The sequence below is a fragment of the Canis lupus genome, chromosome 12 (genome assembly GCF_003254725.2).
Source record: "Canis lupus dingo isolate Sandy chromosome 12, ASM325472v2, whole genome shotgun sequence".
Taxonomy (NCBI): Eukaryota; Metazoa; Chordata; class Mammalia; order Carnivora; family Canidae; genus Canis; species Canis lupus.
Window position 1 is genome coordinate 24,566,541 of NC_064254.1, and position 21,179 is coordinate 24,587,719.

The window sequence follows — 21,179 nt, forward strand, 5'->3', positions numbered from 1 at the left end:
CCATCAAAACCAGTATGCTAAATATTGGCATAGTATCTAAAACATGCTATATTTTTTATAAAGATTTTATTTATTTGAGTGAGCAAGTGAGAGAACACAAGCAAGGGGGAAGGGCAGAGGGGGAGGGAGTAGCGGATCGACCCTAGGATTCAATCCAGAGGCAGAGGCTTAACCAACTGAGCCAACCAGGCACCCCATGAAACATAAAATATTTTTAGGATGTTTCAAATTTTAAAGAAGTTACATTATACCTTTTACTACTTTGTTCTGCATTGCTGATACATGTCACAAAATTCTAGTTTTTAAATACATTTATTTTTTGATTATTGAAATTCATCTTTTTAAAAAATATTTTATTTTATTTATTCAGGAAAAATAGAGAGAGAGAGAGGCAGAGGCAGAGGGAGAAGCAGGCTCCATGCAGGAAGCCTGATGTAGGATTTGATCCCGGGACTGCAGGATCACGCCCTGAGCCACAGGCAGATGCTCAACTGCTAAGCCACCCAGGCGTCCCAGAAATTCGTCTTTAATGAACTTTTTATTAAGTAGAATATTTTAAATTAAGCTTGAGGGCATAATTGCAACCCAATAGGAATACATACAGGTGGTTTTCCATTCAGTTAGTAGTAGAACAAAATTTAGTAGTAACAAAAATACAGAAGGAGTTCAGTTTTCCTTTTAATCCAAAGGGTTTTTTTTATATATATATATTTTGCTTTTTTTTAGAGAGAGAGTGTGCATGCACACACACAAGGGGAGGCAAAGAGACAGAGAATCTCACTCAAGATGACTCAGTGCTGAGCCTGGCGTGAGGCTCAATCTCACAACCCTGAGATCATGACCCAAGTGAAACCAATTGAGCCACCCATGTGCCCCCCCCTAGAGTTTTTTTTATTTTAAAGGACCATTTACCAACATCCTATCATAGATATTTCAAGGGACAGAAGAAAAGAGTATCAAATAGTAATTATTACAGTCGAATCATACAATTACCTAGGAGTTAGGTGATTAGACACTTCAGAGTCCACTGTGGTTTTAAATTTTTTTTTTTTTTTAAAACTTCTTCACTTTTTTTTTTAAATTTTTTTTTTATGTATTTATGATAGTCACAGAGAGAGAGAGAGGCAGAGAGACAGGCAGAGGGAGAAGCAGGCTCCATGCACTGGGAGCCCGACGTGGGATTCGATCCCGGGTCTCCAGGATCGCGCCCTGGGCCAAAGGCAGGCGCTAAACCACTGCGCCACCCAGGGATCCCTATAGTAGGACTTCTTTTCTTTTTTTTTTTTTAATATTTATTTTATTTTATATTTAAATATTTATTTTAAATATTTTTTATTACCAAATAAATTCACTTGTACAATAGACTTATGTATTTTAGGGTGAAAACCTAAAGTGTTACAATAGTACACATTTGTAACAGTTAAGACTGAATAAATCGAGATGCCTGGGTGGCTCAGCGGTTGGGCATCTGCCTTCAGTTCTCAGCGGTTGGGCATCTGCCTTCAGTTCGGGGTGTCATCCTGGGCTGGAGTCCTGGGATCGAGTCCCATGTCGGGCTCCCTGCATGGAGCCTGCTTCTCCCTCTGCCTGTGTCTCTGCCTCTCTCTCTCTCTCTCTCTCTCTCTATTATAAATAAATAAATTTTAAAATTTTTTTTAAAAGTTTGGAAAAAGATGCTGACAGTTAATAATATTTTATGTTAAAGTCATATTTGCTTTAAGTTAAACATTAGGTCCTGAGACCAATTCTTCATTCTAAGGTCTTCAGAAAAGATCCCAGTCCTTGAAAGTCATAGGCACAGTGGAGTACATTATTGGGAGTTCTTTCTAAGCTTTGCATTCTGTGACCTGAATCTTTGGGTATATCAATCCCCACCACCACCACCACCCCACTATTCTTTCCTTTTATTAACCACACCCTTAACTACACTGTCAGGACAAAATGTCTTGGATCTGCTCTGGAGATATGACACACACCTATTCCTAATATTGTTCTCCTGGATGGTCGTCCTGGGTCCCCAGCTGGTCCCCCAGCATATACTCCTCAGCCCCTAGACTATATAAACATGTCCTACAGGAGGTGGGGTTGCAGAGATCTACTTGTCTTGCTGCCACCAAAGATGCGCTTCTCTCCTCAAGTCTCCTTAATAAACCATTTCTTGTCAAGCTAGACTTGTCAGTCTTTTTTCTTCAGTCTTATGGCTCCTTTTGCTTTTAGAATGTTTTGCGTAAACCTCCCATTCATGGAACACATTGCCTAACTTCATTCCACGATGAAGAAAAATGTTCACCCTCTTTCTAGTAGTGTTTTACTTTATTTTGAAAAGTACATATGTGCTATCAATATTGGGCAAATAAAGGGAAATCATTTAGCCTGATTTTACTTAACTACAGTTGAGCCTGGGTCAACCTGGTGTAACTGGATGCAGGAGTGAAGGAGCACCTGGCTCCTGGCTTCCAAACAGACCACGTTCAGCCACCACTGACAAAATCCAAAGGTAGAGAGACGAATGGTGGTGAAACAAGAGAGGGATTGATTTCAGTGAGACAACACTGGGAAGACAGAGGACTAGTGTTCCAAGAACTGTCTTCAAAGTTCTGAAAATATTTCTATTTTTATATAAGGAAAATGTGGGACAAAGATCAATGAGTACATACAGGTGGGCAGTAAAGGTCAGGTTGACCATTGTCTTGGGGTCAATCATGAGGGGTCTTGCTGGCATCAGGGCAGTACTTAATACTCAAGGGATTGCTTGGTTCCCATCACAGTATGCTTCACCTCTTGGGTCTTTTGCCTGAGTTAAAGTATAAGCCAGAGGGGTGCCTGGCTGGCTCAGTGAGAAGAGCATGTAGCTCTTGCTCTCAAGTCCTAGAGTTCAAACCCCATGTTGGGTATAGAGAAAGAGAAAAAAGAAAGAAAGAAAGAAAGAAAGAAAGAAAGAAAGAAAGAAAGAAAGAAAGAAAGAAAGAAAGAAGAAAGAAAGAAAGAAAGAAAGAAAGAAAGAAAGGAAGGAAGAAAAAGAAAGAAAGGAAGAAAGAAAGAAAGAAAGAAAGAAAGAAAGAAAGAAAGAAAGAAAGAAAGGAAGAAAGAAAGAAGAAAGAAAGAAAGAAAGAAGAAAGAAAGAAAGAAAGAAGGAAGAAAGAGAAAGAAGAAAAGAAGAAAGAAGAAAGAAAGAAAGAAAGAAAGAAAGAAAGAAAGAAAGAAAAAGAAAGAAAGAAAGAAAGAGAAAGAAAGAAAAAGAAAGAAAGCAAGAAAGAAAGAAAGGGAGGAAGGAAAGAAGGAGGGAAGGAAGGAAGGAAGGAAAGAGAAAGAAAGAAAGAAAGAGAGGAAGGAGGGAAGGAAGGAAGGAAAGAGAAAGAAGAAAGAAAGAAAGAAAGAAAGAAAGAAAGAAAGAAAGAAAGAAAGAAAGAAGAAAGAAAGAAGAAAAGAAAGAAAGAAAGGACACTTGGGTGGCTCAGTGGTTGAGCATCTGCCTTCGGCTCAGGGAGTGGACCCAGAGTCCCAGATGGAGTCCCACATCGGGCTCTCTACAGGGAGCCTGCCCCTCCCTCTGCCTATGTCTCTGCCTCCCTCTCTCTGTGTCTCTCATGAATAAATAAATAAAATATTTAAAAATAAATAAATGTAAAAAAATAAGTCAGAATGAAGCACTTAATCAGAATGTACAGACTAAGGTCAAAATGGGGTCAGTTAAAGTGACAACTGGTCCTCTTTCATGGGGGTTAGCCATGCTGGGCCCTGTGCAGCTGAAAATCCACATATAACCTTTGACTCCCCAGAAATTTAACTGCTAATAACCTACCATTGACCAGAAGCCTTCTTGATAACATAAGCAGTTGATAAGCATACATTTTGTATGATATATGTGTCATATACTTTATTATTACAATAAAGTAAGTCAAAGAAAATGCTATTAAGAAAATCATAAGAGGTACGCCTGTGTGGCTCAGTAGTTGAGCATCTGCCTTTGGGTCACAGCATGATCCCGGAGTCTGGGGGTCGAATCCCGCATCAGGCTCCTTACATGGAGCCCGCTTTTCCTTACCTCTGCCTGTGTCTCTTGCCTCTCTCTCTCTGTGTCTCATGAATGAATAAATAAAATCTTTAAAAAAAATAAAAGAAAATCATAAGAGAAACTACATTTACAGTACTGTATTTATCAAAAAATATATATAAATACAAGTGGACCCATGGCCCATGCAGGTCAGGGTCAACTGTGTATCTGTGCCTATATTTCGCTTTCACTGGAAAGAGAAAGAGTGTTCTGATTATTGACTCATGGTCCAGCGTTTTAAAAAGAAATTCCTATAAAATATGGAAGATCAATTCACAGATTGTCTTCAGTTTGCTAGAAATTCCTTCCAAATCATCTAGTTCTATTTGCTTTAATTTTGTGCTTATTGAGCAGCCTTCTGACTTGCAAATTGATCTTCTAAGTACATAGCCACAAGAAAGAAAAAAATCAGGAAAGAAAAATGAGAAAGGTGTGGGTGGGGATAAGATGGAGGCTTCCTCTATTTCTAAACAAGAGATGGTGTTTTGTAAAGAAAGCTTCAGGTCTGATTATCATCCTTGGTATATATAGCCTACTGTGAGTTATGAAACTAGCATTCTACTTTATGTATATAAGCCTCTTGGAAGATGGATAGTTTCCCAGTCCCTATCATCGCTTGAGTGAACTGGTAAACTTTAATTCTCAAACATACAAATCTGAGGAGTAGAATCTGGACCCAGCATGTTTCCCTGAAACAACCTAAAACCACCTGGACATGTCTCTGTAATCATTATCAATTCATCATCAGTGCAACAAAACTTGTTTAGTCCCGCATTCTTTCTGTCTCATTTGAATAATGTCTCATGAAAGAAAAATATTTTAGGGGGAAATTCAAGACAGACTATCATTTTTTAATAGCAGAAGTTCTGAGTCTCTAAAGGCCTGATAATGCCAAAGTTTAGCCTTTAGAAGGAACCAACTGTAACTTGGGATAGAGAGAAAAACATATAATACTTTGCTTGGGCCACAGACTCTATATCCATTTGACCTTAAAATCTGGGATAATTGAGCTCATTGTACCTGTAATACTAAGAACTAATATACAGATTAATTACAGAATATAGTGTAAATGAAATTTTTACACCGGGAAATACAAGTTTGCCATTTTGATATATTTTGCCAGATTGTTTTCTAATAGTACTGATTTCATTTCTCTTCCAACAATATATCAGGCTTCCCCCCCTCCTGTAAGTAGAGCAGTCCAATGAAACTTTCTTAAGCAAAAATGGCATAAAGCAAAGAAGCAATTACCATTAATTTATTATTTTTTAATTTTTTTATTACCATTAATTTATATGGGAAAAACTTTTTATCATTCCCAGACCCCCTCCCCCAAAATAACTTCTTGTAGTCTTTTCTGATATTTCAGAACACATCTTGCCGACAGATGCACAAAATAAATTGAGGCAGAGCACAGATGCTTACAGACACAGCTCATGCCTATGGCAGGTTACTGAGATGCTGGGTGTGGTTCTCAAGGAAAGAGTGTGGTGGAGCCATTCTCATTGCTCCCTGTGTATGCTCTCTGAACTATAATGGCCCACTGCAAAACAAATGCTAAACACTATTTTTGCTTTTTGCCTTTTGTGTGTGTGTGTGAAAGTGAAAATCTTCTTTGGATTTTCTTTGGTTAGTGAAAACATGTACTAATGTAGGTCTTCTGTATAAGCAAGGTGGCATAATGAGAACTTGTGAAAAGCAGGGGATAACTATATATCTGTTCACTCATAGCTTTATTCACATTAAGTAGTATTAACCTGTTAAACTTTGTTAATGGGAAGATGTTGATCAAGGGTACAACTTTCAGTTCTAAGATGAATAAGTTCTGGGGATCTAGTATGTCGTATGGTAATTATAATTAATAATACTGCATTACTTATTTGAAAGTTGCTAAGATGGTAAATCTTAAATGTTCTTACCACAAAAAAGAAATGGTAATTATGTGATATGATAGAACTGTTATTTGACTCTATGATGGTAATAATTTTATGCAGTATGTAAGTATATCAAATCAACAAAAACAAAAACAAAAACAAAAAAACAAATCAATACCTTGTATGTCTACATTTACTCAATGTTATATGTTCATTATATCTCAGGAAAGCTAAAATTTTAAAAAAATATAAATAAATCTTAAAAAATCAAATAAAGAGGAGCAAAGTATAAAAGGATCTGGGACACTTGACTGGTTCAGTTGGAGGAGCATGCAACCCTTGATCTCGAGGTTGTGAATTCCAGCCCCACAATTCATGTAGAGATTACCTAAATAAAAATAAAACTTAAAAATAAATAAAAGGACCTAAAAGGTACATTTAAGCCTCTGAATTGGGAAATAAATAATCTTTAATTTAACTTTATTTTTTTAAGTAAGCTCTATGCCCAGTGTGGGGCTTGAACTCACAACCCTGAGATCAAGAGTCACATGCTCTACTGAACCAGCCAGGTGCCCCAGGAAATAAAGAATCTTTTAAAGTTAAAAAAAAAAAAAGTAATATATTTCTCCTCCCTCTACATAAAAGGAAACCTGACACAGTATTTATGTGTCTGAGCTCCTTACACCTAGTAATATAGAATGAATGTTTGTGATTCCCTCTCTCCAATTAATATGTAAAAGCCCTGACCACCCACACCCCCCCACCCCACCCCACCCACCCTCCAGTGTGATGGTATTTGGAAGTGGGGATTTAGTGAGGTAATTAGATTTGGATGAGGTCATGACAATTAGTCTCCCATGATAGTATTAATGTCCCTATAAGAAAAAGAAAAGGGCGGGGGGGGGGGGGGGAAGGAATGGAAAGAAAAAAAGAAGAGAGACCAGAACACAGTGAGGTGACTATCTGCAAGCCAGGCAGAGGGCTCTTAAGAGGAACCAAATCAGCTAGAATCTTAGTGTTGGACTTCCAACCTCCAGAACTGTGAGAAATAAATTCCTGTTTTTAAGTGAGCTCTACACCCAATGTGGCACTTGAGCTCAAGACCCCGAGATCAAGAGTTGCGTAAAAAAAAAAAAAAAAGAGTTGCGTGTTTTACCAACTCAGCCAGCCAGCCAGCCAGGTGCCCTGAAGCAAACAAAAATTTACATTTAGTTCCTTCAAAGGGGACTAAACTAAATCATCCCAGAGATGAACAGAATAGACAGTGCTTTCCAAAGAGAAGTCAAGTGGCATTTTGGTGCAAGCTTTCTCTGGTATTCCTGGTTTCTAGGCACTAAATAACAATAGCATCCTCAAGTCATTAAGATAACCACATTTTCAAATGTCTTCACCATTTTCACCAAGAGCTGGGTCCTTAGATTGAAAAGGCTTATGGAAATAGTAGGTTCCCAAAATTGCAGTGATCTGTGCCCAGATTTACAAGGAGATATATAAAAGAAGTAGGACTTCTTTTTTTTTTTTTAAGATTTTATTTATTTATTCACGAGACACAGAGAGGAAGAGACATAGGCAGAGGGAGAAGCAAGCTCCATGCAGGGAGCCCGATGCAGGATTCGATCCTGGGACTCCAGGATCATGCCCTGGGCAGAAGGCAGGCATTAAACCACTGAGCCACCCAGGGATCCCTATAGTAGGACTTCTTTTTTTTTTTTTTTTTTTTTAAAGATTTTATTTATTTATTCATGAGAGACACAGACTGAGAGAGAGGCAGAGGCGCAGGCAGAGGGAGAAGCAGGCTCCATGCAGGAAGCCCGATGCGGGACTCGATCCCAGGACTCCAGGATCACGCCCCGGGCCGAAGGCAGGCGCCAAACCGCTGAGCCACCCAGGGATCCCTATAGTAGGACTTCTGATGGTGCTTTAGTTTATGGTCACTAGAGAAAAGAGAACTAACTCATATAGCTCTGGGTGTTGAAAAAGTAAAAGATACTTAATGACCAAATCTGGCATAAAGGATGTGAATTTATTCAACAAGATTTAATGGTCTTAGGTAATGTACAGGTCACTGATGATTTTTTTTTAAGATTTTATTTATTTATTCATGATAGAGAGAGAGAGAGAGAGAGAGAGAGAGAATGGCAGAGACACAGGCAGAGAGAGAAGCAGGCTCCACGCCAGGAGCCCGACACAGAAATTGATCCCGGGACTCCAGGATCGGGCCCTGGGCCAAAGGCAGGCACTAAACCGCTGAGCCACCCAGGGATCCCCCAGGCCACTGATGATTATGATTGACCTAGTACCAGCGGTCTTTCCCCAAGTTTTCCCAACTGTGCAAGCATCTGGCAGCTCTTATGCAATTGTAGAAGTGCAAATGTAGTAGGCAACTCCTACTTAAAGACTCATGTTGGGGGGTGTCCAGCTGGCTCCGTCAGAAGAGCATCTAACTGTTGATCTCAGGGTTGTGAGTGTAAGCCCCACATTGAGTGTAGAGATTACTGAAAAATAAAATCTTTTAAAAGAAGTAAATTAATATAAAATGTTAAAAACCTCACACTGGGCATCTTATAACCCTAGCAAATGAGGGCTCAAACCAGAATTACTTTGATATAGAAAATCAAATAGGGCTACCTTGGTGGCTCAGTGGATTAAGCATCTGCTTTCAGCTCAGGTTGTGATGCCAGGATCCTGGGATGGCGGCTCAAGTGGGCTCTCTGCTCAGCACTTGCCCCTGCTCATGTGCGCACACTCTCTCTCTCTCTGTCAAATAAATAAAATCTTAAAAAAAAAACATAGTAAAATAAAATGAAACTTCTTGTTCTGTACTAAAGTTAACTGAGTTGATATTAATTCTCCTGCTATCTATCTATCTATCTATCTATCTATCTATCTATCTATCTAGAGAGAAAGAGACTTGATAAGCACAGGTAAGTATATATAGTTGGATAAACTATAACAACAGCAAAAATAAATGAACAAGGTGGTGCCTGGGTGACTCAGTCAGTCAAGTGTCTGCCTTCAGCTCAGATCATGATCCAGGGTCCTGGGATCCAGCTCTGTGTCTGGCTCCCTGCTCAGCTGGGGGTGCTGCTTCTCCTTCTCCTCGCTCCTACTCTCACTAGTCTGTCTCTCCCAAATAAATAAAATCTTAAAAAAACACACAAACAAAACCCAAAAAACCCATAGTGTAAATCAAAAGAAAGAATTCCCAGCACCCTTGACAATCTAGGAAAGTGCTACATGTGAGGCTCAGAACAGAGGCTGTAATGCCTCCAAGGAACTAAACATATGTCGTAGTCTAGAGGAAAGAGGGAGCTGAAAATGAGATGTTCACATAAAGAAAGACAAGACAGAGAAACCACCAAATCTGTGAGAAGGGAGCTAGAAGAATTCTTTCCAGTAGAACAGAGAGAAGTAGCAAGGAAGCCTATCCCCAATGGTTCTCTCGATTTTTGTTGTTTTTAAGCCTTTATTTATTTATTTGTTTATTTATTTGAGAGAGAGAGCATGAGAGAGAAAGAGATCATAAGCAGGGAAGAGGGGCAGAGGGAGAAGCAGACTCCCAGCTGAGCAGGGAGCCTGATGTGGAACTTGATCGTAGCACCCTGGATCATTACCTGAGTCGAAGGCAGATGCTTAACTGACTGAGCCATCCAGGCACCCTCCCCTATGGCTCTCAATGAAGAAAACGTTTCTGGGAAGAATCAAACCTCCAAACCTAAACTATGAGTAGGTATGGTTTCTGAATGTATACTATCTATGTGATGTGGGAATTACAAGCTGAAACTATAATAGAATATCCACTTCATTCGCTTCTAAAAATAGAGTTAACCATATATTTCCCTTCTTATTTTAAGAATTTAAATCAAAGGGTCTCCTGAGTGGCTCAGTCAACTAAGCATCTGCTTTCGGCTCAGGTCATGATCCAGAGTCCTGGGATCGAGCCCTGCATCAGGCTCCATGCTCAGCAGGGAGTCGGCTTCTCCCTCTCCCTCTGCCTGCGGCCCCCCCTGCTTTGTGCTCTCTGATTCTTTCTCTGTCAAATAAAACCTTTACAAAACAACAAACGAACAAACAAGAATTTAAATCAAAGAGTGGATAACAAAATGCTGATTGTGAATAAGCTCTTAGAAACACACTGCCAGATCATTGAAAGGATGTCTACACAAATGATCCAATAGATGTACTAGGAAGAGTATCACACAGATACACCATGTACCATCAGTGAGGTCCTCAAAAATTGGAAAGTTGCCCAGATAGTACAGCGCTTTCAGAGAGGACATCTCTTGGCACACTATTTCAACAAAAGCAAATTTATACATGAGAATGACCTGGCAGTGAAGGAAAAAAAAAAGATTGTTTTATGTTCTAATGATTGATAAGCACCCTAAACCCAGAAATGTATGTGATGGTAAATACCAGTCTGTGTGAGACAAGAATAATTGATGACAAACCAAAAAAGGAAATCTAGAAAGAACTGACCTATTCCCAGACTCCCACTGGTTAGGGATTATTAGTAGTACCATAGTGACCACTATTAGCAAGGTGATGTGATATTGCGATTTATTTATTTATTTATTTATTTATTTATTTATATTTAAAGATTTCATTTATTTATTCATGAGAGACACAGAGAGAGAGAGAGAGGCAGAGACACAGGCAGAGGGAGAAGCAGGCTCCATGCAGGGAGCCCGACGTGGGACTCGATCCCGGGTCTCCAGGATCACACCCTGTGCTGAAGGCATACGCTAAACCGCTGAACCACCCGGACTGCCTCGATATTGTGATTTATAATAAGTATGTTTGATCCTTGTCCCTGTTCCTGGCATGGAACTCCTAAAACCCAAGAAATTTCCTAAATGTTGAAAGCAGCAGAATCAGGATTTTGCTAGCCACCTAAGGGGTGGGGGGTGCTCCCTATCAGGAGAACCAACCATGTGATCAGAAGGTTGGAATTTCAAGTCTCACCTGCTCCCCAAGAACTCCCATCATCCCCTGAGGGAACGCAGAGAGCCTGGAGGTTGACTCAGTCACCAATGGTCAATAGTTTAACCAATCATGCCTATGTAATGAAGCCTCCATAAAAACCCAAGAGGACTGGGCCAGAGAGCTTTTGGGTAGATGAACCAATGACGATGTGGGAAGAATAGACACCTGGAGAGGGCATGAAGCTCCATGCTCTTTCCCTATGCATCTCTTCCATCTGGCTGTTCCTGAGTTATATTCTTTCATAATAAACTGGTAATCTACTAAGTAAAATGTTTCTTAGTTCTGTGAGCCAGTGTAGCAAATTAATCAAAACCAAGGAAGAGGTCACTGGAGCCTCCAATCTATAAGGAATTGGTCAGACGCACAGGTGATAACCTGAGCTTCTAAAATGTGTGTGTGGGTTGAAGGTGGAAGACAGTCTTGGAGGATTGAATCCTTAGCCTGAGGAAACTTATGCTATCTCTAGATGGTAAGTGTCAAAATTGAGTTAAATTGTAGACACCCAGCTGGTGTCCGAGAATTGCTTGGTGGTGGTGGTGGGGAACCCCCACACATTGGAATTAGGTGTCAGAATCTCAGGTGGTCATTCAAAAAACCTGTGAATCATTCCTGACATTCCCTCTTGTTCCTGTTTCATAGCCAAGTCCTATGGATTCTACCTCCAAAACTAAAAACAAATCCAGGGGATCCCTGGGTGGCTCAGCGGTTCAGCGCCTGCCTTTGGCCCAGGGCATGATCCTGGAGTCCTGGAACCGAGTCCTGCATCGAGCTCCCTGCATGGAGCCTGCTTCTCCCTCTGCCTGTGTCTCTGCGCCTCTCTCTCTCTCTCTCTCTTTATCATGAATAAATAAATAAAATCTTAAAAAAAATAAAAACAAATCCATCCACTTTTTCTGTTCCACCTCCATTAAGCCTCCATGATCTCTCTTCTGGACCAGTCTTCCACTGGTCCCTTAGTTTCATCTGTTCTGTGCTTTCATTCATAAGACAGCAGTGAGAGAAATCTTCCAAGTAGATCTCCTTATCCCTGCTCTAAAAACCCTTCAAAGGCTTCCCAATGTACTTGCAATATGATCCAAATTGCTATATTGACCCACAGGGTCTTCATGATCTGGCCCCTGCATCCCTTGCTACTTCATGTTATACCACTTACCACCTTATTCTTGCACACTACCTCCCTTTTGATTCCTCAAACCCACCAAATTATTTCCTGCCTCAGGCCCCCGAACATGTTTCTCCTTCTACGTAAAATCTTTTTCTGCCTATTCTTTTTTTTTTTTTTTTTTTTTTTTAAGATTTTATTCATTTATTTGACAGAGACAGAGAAGAGAGAGAGCACAAGCAGGGGGAGTGGTAGGTAGAGGAAGAGGAAGAGGCTCCTCGCTGAGCAGGAAGCCCAACAGGCTTGATCCTAGAACCCTGGGATCACAACCTGAGCCGAAGGCAGACACTCAACCAACTGAGGCACGAGGGCGCCTCTCCTGCCTATTCTTTACCCAGCTAACACATTTATCATTTGTTGATGCACATTTTGGTTGCTTCCACTTTTTGTAAATAATGATGATGTGGACATAATTGTACAAATATCTGTTTGTTTCCTTGCTTTCAAATCTTTTGAGTATATACCCAGAGGTGAAATTGCTGGATCAGATGGTAACTCTATTTTTAATTTTGTGAGGGACTGCTATACTGTTTCCCATAATGACTGTGCCATTTTACATTTCTACTGGCAGGGAACAGGGGTTATGGTTTCTCACCATTCTTGCCAACACTTGATATTTGGGGTTTTTTATTTTGTTTTATAACAGCTATTCTAATGGGTGTGAAATAGTATTTTCTTGTGGTTTTGATTTGCATTTTACTAATGATGAGTGATATCGAGACTCTTTTTGTGTAATTATTAGCCATTTGTACATCTTCTTTGGAGAAACGTCTATATAAATCCTTTGCCCATTTCTCAATTGGGTGTTTCCTTTTCTTTTAAAGGGAGTACATTACTCAAGTTGAAGAGACTACCAACCAAATCCTAGAGATAAGTCCACTGGCTACTTGACATTAAACTTCTTGTGAATAATCACTATGTTTATTTTACTTATTCATCAGAGACACAGAAAGAGAGAGGCAGAGATGTAGGCAGAGGGAGAAGCAAGCTCCATGCAGGGAGGCCAACGCGGAACCCAATCCCGGGACTCTAAGGTCACACCCTGGGTGAAAGGCAAGACGCTTAACCCCTGAGCCACCCAGGCATCCCAATCACTATGTTTACATTTACAAAAATATATTGCAATTATAGATAAAACAGATTTAAAATTTTTAATTCTAAAAACTACTGTATGTAAAATATATTTCATATACAGAAAATGTACATGAGAGTACAGTTTGGTGAATTTTCACAAATGAACACACATGTGTAACTAGCACCAAGGGATCCCTGGGTGGCGCAGCGGTTTAGCGCCTGCCTTTGGCCCAGGGCGCGATCCTGGAGACCCGGGATCGAATCCCCACGTCGGGCTCCTGGTGCATGGAGCCTGCTTCTCCCTCTGCCTGTGTCTCTGCCTCTCTCTCTCTCTGTGACTATCATAAATAAATAAAAATTAAAAAAAAAAAAAGATCAGCAGAGAGCCTTATTAACACCTTGGAAATTCCTCACCCAGGCACTATCCCTTTTCTGCAAGGTAACCATTATCCTAAATTTTAGCAGATAATTTTTTCTGGTTTTGGCTGAAATGGACTTATTCAGTATGCACTTTTTGCACCCTACCATTTTTTTTTTGAAGATTTATTTTAGAGAGCACATGCACGCACACGCTCGTGCCTATTGCAGGGGACAGAGGTGATGGGAGAGGGAGAGAGAATTCTCAAGCAGACTCCCTGCTGAGCACAGAGCCAGATCCCAGGACCCTGAGATCAGTACCTGAGCCAAAATCATGAGTTGGCTGCTCAACCCACTGAGTGCCCTAGGCACCCTGCATCTTACTTTCTATGCTCAAATTTACATTTCTGAAGTTAAGCCATTTCATGTTGGTCATTGTGGGTCATTCTTCTCATTGTTGCATAGTATTCCATTATATGAACACTGTGGATTTATTAATTTATTCTATTGTTTATGGTCTTTTGAGTTTTTCCATTTGGGGGCTATTAAAACAAGTGCAGCTGTGAACATCATATGCCTGTTTATTGGTGCACCATTAAATACTCATGTCTCCTGGCTGGCTTTGTAAAGGTGGAACTGCTTTCTGGGTCATAGGATATACTTCAGGAAATAGAGCCAAACTGTTTTTTAAAGGAGTTGTCCTAGTTTACATTCCAGAAGCAAGGTAGTAGATGAATTCAGTTACTCCACATCCTTGTGATGTGGGAAACAAAGGCACAAGGAGAAATTGAATTTCCTTACTACTTATAGCCCATTGAGAAGTCCTTAAAACAGGGAGATTGACATTCCTCTAGGAACTCAGCTGCCTCGAAGTTAATACTTTGCTAAGGGTAAAAGGTAATCTTAGCTTAAAATTATCCAGACCCCCCCCCCCAGGATCCTGTAAGTCTGCTTTAACACTTAAAAATTCCTTTGAAAACTTCCTTTATTTCTACTCTCCAAGATATATGTTAGCAATCATTCTCCAAGCATATGGCCCACTGATAAACATCTGAAGGGCTCATGACTTAGGCTTTATTAGACGGTAATAAATGACGTTTTCCTAACAATAACTAGCCCCCTCCAGGTCCTGGAAACCTTGCTTCCAAAATTCCTTAGAGATTTAACTATCCCTAATCCCCTCCCAACTTGAAAGTATATAATCTGCCACTCCTCAGGACCCCAGAGCAGCTCTTTCTGCCGAGTCCTGTCCCAGAGCTTTAATAAAAGCATCTTTCTGCACTGAACACTTCTCAAGAATTCTTTTTTTTTTTTTTTAAGATTTTATTTATTTACTCATGAGAGACACAGAGAGAGGCAGAGACACAGGCAGAGGGAGAAGCAGGCTCCATGCAGGGAGCCCGATGTGGGACTCGATCCTGGGACTCCAGGATCAGGCCCTGAGCCAAAGGCAGGTGCTCAACCACTGAGCCACCCAGGCGTCCCTCAAGAATTCTATCCTATGAGCTCCGAACCCCAACATTTCCTAGGTCACTTGGAGTATTTTGCCAACACTTGGTATTTTCCTTTATTCCCTCTTTTCTATCGTATTCTGAAATATAAAAACAACTCAAGCAAAGTTTCTGTTGCTTTTTTGGGCGGGGGGGGGGGGACCTTTCAGTTGTTGGTTTGGTTCTTCGAATTGTTAACTATCTCGGACATGTACATTGTCCAGCTGCAACGCGTGGACCATGAGTGCGTTCTCGGTCTTGCTCCACATTTTGGCTCATTCTACCCCTCGGTGCCACTGGGCGGAGAAAATAAGGTGTGCGTTCGAGGCGGGGCAAGTCCTCGGAGTACTCTGGAAGCCCGATCACTTAGTAGGCGAAGCGTACGCGGACCGTCCTCTGTCAGTCCTTTGCTAGGGCCCACGATCTAGGAGGTCCTGGCCGCCGCCGGTCTCCCCGCGCGCGTCCCGGGGCCGAGGAGCCGCCCTCGGGGCAGCCGCCAGAGCAGGGGTGGAGCGGAGCGGGGCCCCCGCCGCGCGGAGCATGCGCAGACCGAGCCCGGCGCATGCTCCGCAGAGCGGCGCGTCCACGGACGAGGCGAGGCGAGGCTCCCGCGCCCAACCGTCCTCGCCGGAGTTGCCGCCGAGACGCTGCTCCCGAGCCCCGGCCGCCAAAAAAGTTCGTTTAAAAAAATCGTAGTCATTCTTAAAAGGGAGAAGGAGGGCGCGAGCCCGCCAGGCGGCCCCGCCGAGGGAGCTGGCGCGGTGGGCGGCGGCGGCGGCGGCGGCGGCGGCGGTTGCGCCGCGACCAGGAGGAGCCGGCGGCGCCCGGCGGGTCCGCGGCCGGCGGGGGACGGTGAGTAGCGGCTCGCGGTCCGGGCGGCGGCGCGGCTCTGGCTCGCCCTCCGCAGCGGCGGGGCGCTCCCCCGGCCCCGCTGGGGAAGGGCCCGCCTCCCGCCGGGGTCCGGGCACTGTGGAGGGGCGTGGGGGGCAGGGGCCTCCAGGCCCGGGCGCCCATCCCCCGGGCCCGGCCGCCGAGACCCCGCTCCGCCGCCGCTGGCCGCCGCGTCCAGGCTGCCTGCCCGGCGGCCCGGGGCTCCCGGGGCTCCCGCGTGTGGGCTCCCGGGTGTGCCCCGTGGGGCGCGGCGGGGCGGGGCGGGGGCGAGGCGCCGGCCTCCAGCCCCTGGGAGCAGCCGGCTTCTGCCCTTGGCCCCGCGGCCGCCGGGGAGGGGGCGACCCAGGCCGGGCGAGAGTCTCCCCAGCCCGGGGGGTCAAGAGCCGGGTGAAGTGGGCCGCGCGGGAGAGCGCCCGGCTCTGCCCGGCTCCCGAGCCGCCCTCCTCACCGGCGGCGCCCCGCCCTCGGAGACCGCTGGGCTATGAATGAGCCGGGCTGCGCGGCGTCCCTAGGCCGGGACCGAGGGGCCCTAGGCCCCGGCGGGCGTGCGAGGAGCGCGGACTTCGCTTTCGGGAGTGCCCGGAAAGTCTGACCCGGCCCTCCACCTCTCGGGTTTATAGAACTCCTCGTATTTTCTGCGCCATCTCCTTGAACCCTACAAGTTCTTCAGTGTTTATAAACACAACCGTACCTGTGCTCAGTACAGCCCGAGATGGGGAAACAAAAAAAAAAAAAAAAAGAAAACTAAAGCAAAAACAAAACACAACTCTTTTGATCAGTGACTTAGCTCATCCCGTCCCTTTCTACTATGATTAGACTGCATTGGCTGGGAAAATCTTTAAATTTGGGGAAAACAGTATTTAGAGAAGAGGATTTATGTAAAGCATTATTGTCCGCTTTTTATTTATTCTCGGAATTATTTTCTCTCTCTCTCTTTTTTTTTTTTAAGATTTATTTATTATTTATTCATGAGAGAGAGAGAGACAGAGAGAAGCAGAGGCACAGGCAGAGGGAGAAGCAGGCTCCGTGCAGGGAGCCCGACGTGGGACTCGATCCCGGGTGTCCAGGATCACGCCCTGAGCCAATGTCAGGCGCTAAACTGCTGAGCCACCCGGGGATCCCCGTCAGGATTATTTTCAAAGAACTTAACTGTTTTGCTATAGTGCTTTACATCTACGGAGTAGTAGGAGCTGATCATCACAGGAGTCAGACTGCCTGTGTTAAAATCTGATTCTACTTCTTTAAAATATAGTTTTAAGATTGTACAATAAAAATTGACTTTTTAAGGAGTGCGCGCGGTTCTATGAATTTTAGATGAATGCAGTCACCATGTCAGGACACAGAACAGTTCTTACCACCACCACCCCATCCCTATTCATGCTATCCTTTTATATCCTTCCTCTTACCCCTAACCCCTGGCAATTACTAAACTTTTCCAGGTGTCATATAAGTAGAATCATACAATATGTAACCTTTTTTAAAAAGATTTTATTTATTCATGAGAGACAGAGAGAGGGGGGTGGGCAGAGACATAGGCAGAGGGAGAAGGAGGCTCCATGCAGGGAGCCTGACCTGAGACTCCATGGCAGGTCTCCAGGATCAGGCCCTGGGCTGGAAGGCAGACTCTTAACCCCTTAGCCACCCAGGCATCCCAGATATTGTAACCTTTTGATGCTGTCTTCTCTCACTCAGCTTAAAGCCTCTGAGATTCTTCAAAGTTGTTGCCTGTATCAACAGTTTCTTCTTTTTTCATTGCTAAGTAGTGTTCCATTAGGTGGATGTGCTACAGTTTGTTTATACATCCACCCACTGAAGGGCATTTGGAGTGTTTACAATTCTTGGTGATTTTATTTTATTTATTTATTTATTTTTTAATTCTTGGTGATTTTAAATAGAGCTGTTATAAACATTCATGTACAGGTTTTTTGTTTTTTAAAATATTTATTTATTTATTCATGAGAGACACACAGAGAGAGAGAGAGAGAGAGAGAGAGGGGGGGGGGGGCAGAGACACAGGCGGAGGGAGAAGCAGGCTCTTTGCAGGAGCCTAATGCGGCACTTGTTCCCGGGTCTTGGGATCATGACCTGAGCTGAAGGCAGCCACCCAACCGCTGAGCCACCCAGGCATCCCTTGTGTACAGGTTTTTGTGTGAACATAAGTGTTCATTTCTGTAGGGTGTTACTAGGAGTGGGATTGCAGGGTCATATAAAGGATGTTGAACTTTATAAGAAACTGTCATGCTGGTTTCCAGAGTGGCTGTATCATTTTGCATTTTTACAAGTACCATGTAAGGGTACTAGTTGTTCCACATCCTCCTAAGCACTTGGTATTTTCAGTAATTTTAAATTTAGCCATTCTAATAGGCATGTAGTGGTATCCCATGGTTTATTGTGTCTTTAACTAATGACTAATGATTTTGAAGATCTTTTCATGTGTGTATTTGACATATATAATCTTTGATGAGAACCTAGGCAAGAGTATTGTCCATTTCTCAAATGGGTAAGGTTTGCTTTCTTGTGGTGAGTTTTGAGGGTTCTTTATATGTTCTGGAAACAAGTTATTTGGTAGATATGTGCTTTGCAAATGTTTTCTCACAGTCTGTAGCTTGTCTTTCATTCTTTTAACAGTATTGTCCACAAGGCAAATGTTCTTAATTTTTGTGAAGTCTAATTTATCGATTTTTCCTTTTGTGGAAATTTTTGGTATGATGTCTAAGAACTCTACCTAACCCCAGGTCAACATTTTCACCTTCTAAAAGATTTCTTCTAAAAATAATGGTTTTACTTTTATTTTTTTTTAATATGTAAATGGTAGAGCCTTTGTTAGAGGGTGTCTGGCTTTTTTTTTTTTTTTTTTTAAGATTTTATTTATTTATTCATGAGAGACACACAGAGAGGCAGAGACATAGGCAGAGGGAGAAGCAGGCTCCATGCGGGGAGCCCGATGTGGGATTTGATCCTGGGACTTCAGGATCAGGCCCTGGGCGGAAGGCAGGCGCTAAACCACTGAGCCACCCAGGGATCCCCATGGTTTTACTTTTATTTTTAAATTTTTTATTAAAGATTTTATTTTATTTTCTAAAGATTTTATTTATTTATTGGGTGGGGGGCAGACTCCCTGCTGAGCAGGGAGCCTGACATGGGGCTTGATCCCAGGACGCTGAGATCATTACCTGACCTGAAGACAGATGGTTAACCTACTGAGACACCCAGGTGCCCCTGAGATTTTAAATAATCTCTACACCCAACATGAGGCCTGAACTCAAAACCCCTAGATCAAGAGTTGCAAATTCTACCGACTGAGCCATCAAGGGCCTGAATAGTTCTACATTTAGATGTATGATCCATTTAAAATTATTTGCATTTGGTGTGAGGTTTAGGTAAATGCTTGTCTACATCTGAATGTCCAATTTTCCATCACCATTTGTTGAAAAGACTTTTCTCCATTGAATTGTTTTTGCACCTTTGTCAAAAATCAATTGGCTGAATTCATGTCAGTCTATTTTTGGGCCCTCTGTTCTGTTCTATTGATTTATATATCTTTCTCTTTACCAGTATCACACTCTCTCAATTAGTATAGCTTTATGGTGTCTTAAAATTGGCTAGTATGATTTCCTCCAATTTTATTCTTTTTTCAAAATTGTGTTAGCTATTCTAGTTTATCTGCCTTTCCATATAACATTTAGAATCAGCTTATCTCAACTACAAAAAGTTCTGCTGGTGCTTTGGAACTGAATTAAACCATGGATCAGTTTGGGGAGAAGGCTGTTTTTACTTTGAGTCCTCCAGTCTGTGAACATGGCACATCTTTTCATTTATTTAGTTCTTTGTTTCATTAGTGTTTTGTAGTTTTCAGCATACAGATCCTGTACATGTTTTATTAAATTTACACCAAAGTATTTAATTTGGGGGGAACTTTTATAAATGTCACATAAACATTTTGGTTTCAGGGGCACCTGGCTGGCTCATTTAGAAGAGCATGCAGTTCTTGATCTCAGGGTTGTGAGTTCCAGCCCCACATTGGGTGTAGAGATTACTTAAACAAATACAAGCTTTGGTTTGAAATCGTACAGTGTTAGGATATAGAAATACAATTCACTGTTGTGTTTTGCCTTGTATCCAGTGTCCTTGTTAAACTCATTTATTAGTTCTAGGATTTTTTTTAATTCCTTGGAGTTTTTTGTAAAGACATTCATGTAATTTGTGAATAGAGATGTTTTTATTTACTTTTCCCCTAATCTGTGTTTTATTTATTTATTTATTTATTTGTCACCTGTTACCCCCGCCTAGGACTTTGAGTATGATAAATAGGAATAGTGAGAGTGAACATACTTACCTTGTTCTCAGTCTAAGGGTAAAAGCAGTCAGGCTTTCAGGGGTGCCTTGCTGGTTCAGTCAGGAGAGCATGGGACTCTTGGTCTTGGGGTCATGAGTTTGACCCCCATGTTGTGGGTAGAGTTTACTTCGAAAAAAGCAATCAGGCTTTCAGAGATAAGTATGATGTTAGCTGTAGAGGTTTTTAATTTAATTTTATTTATTTATTCATGAGAGACACAGAAAGAGGCAGGGACATAGAGGAAGAAGCAGGCTCCCTGTGGGGAGCCTGATGTGGGACTTTATCCCAGGACCCAGGATCACGACCTGAGCCAAAGGCAGATGCTCTACCACTGAGCCGGGTTTCCCTGAAGAGTTTTTTAATAGATGACCTGTATTAGTCTGAAGGAGTCGTCTTCTGTTTCTAGTTTGCTGACTATTTTTCTGACAAATGGACGTTGAATTTTCTTATGTTTCCTCTGTTTCAGTTGATATGGTGATGAGGTTTTCTTTTTTACTTTGTTAATTTGGTAGATTACACTGATTAGTTTTTGAGTATTGAAGCCTTGCATTCCCTGAATAAAGCCCACTTTGTCCTGGCTATTCTTATTATATGTTCCTCGATTTGATACTCTAATATTTTGTTGAGGACTTCTGTGTGCCTTTGTCCAGTTTTCTTTTTTGTACTGCTTTTGTGTGGTGTTGGTATCAGAATAATAATGGCTTTATAAAATAGGTTGGGAAATATTCCTTTCTCTTCTGTATTCTGGAAGAGATTGTATATCACTGCTGTCAATGCTTGAAAAGTTTAGTAAAATTCCCCAGTGAAATCACCTGAACCTGGAGATTTTTCTTTGAGTTTTTAAGTTACAAATTCAATTTCCTTACAGTTATAGGGCTATTCAAATTATCCGTTTCATATTGAGTGAGTTGTGATAGTGCTGTTCAAGGAATTTGTCCATTTCATCGGTCAGTTT

General features: G+C 42.1%; 1 protein-coding gene across 6 annotated transcripts in view; it reads left to right on the top strand.

The window, feature by feature from the left end:
- The first annotated feature begins 15,547 nt into the window (after positions 1 to 15,547).
- The window catches only part of RAB23 (RAB23, member RAS oncogene family), a 75,127-nt gene continuing 69,495 nt past the window's right edge, over positions 15,548 to 21,179 (top strand). For 4 of the 6 annotated variants that reach the window (XR_007401200.1, XR_003124847.3, XR_003124846.3 and 1 more), the window contains exon 1: positions 15,559 to 15,849. The gene's annotated coding sequence lies outside the window, so the exon portion shown is untranslated. Of the gene's footprint in view, positions 15,850 to 21,179 lie in introns of all 6 variants that reach the window. The other 2 variants (XM_025419132.3, XM_025419131.3) reach the window with 2 other exon arrangements.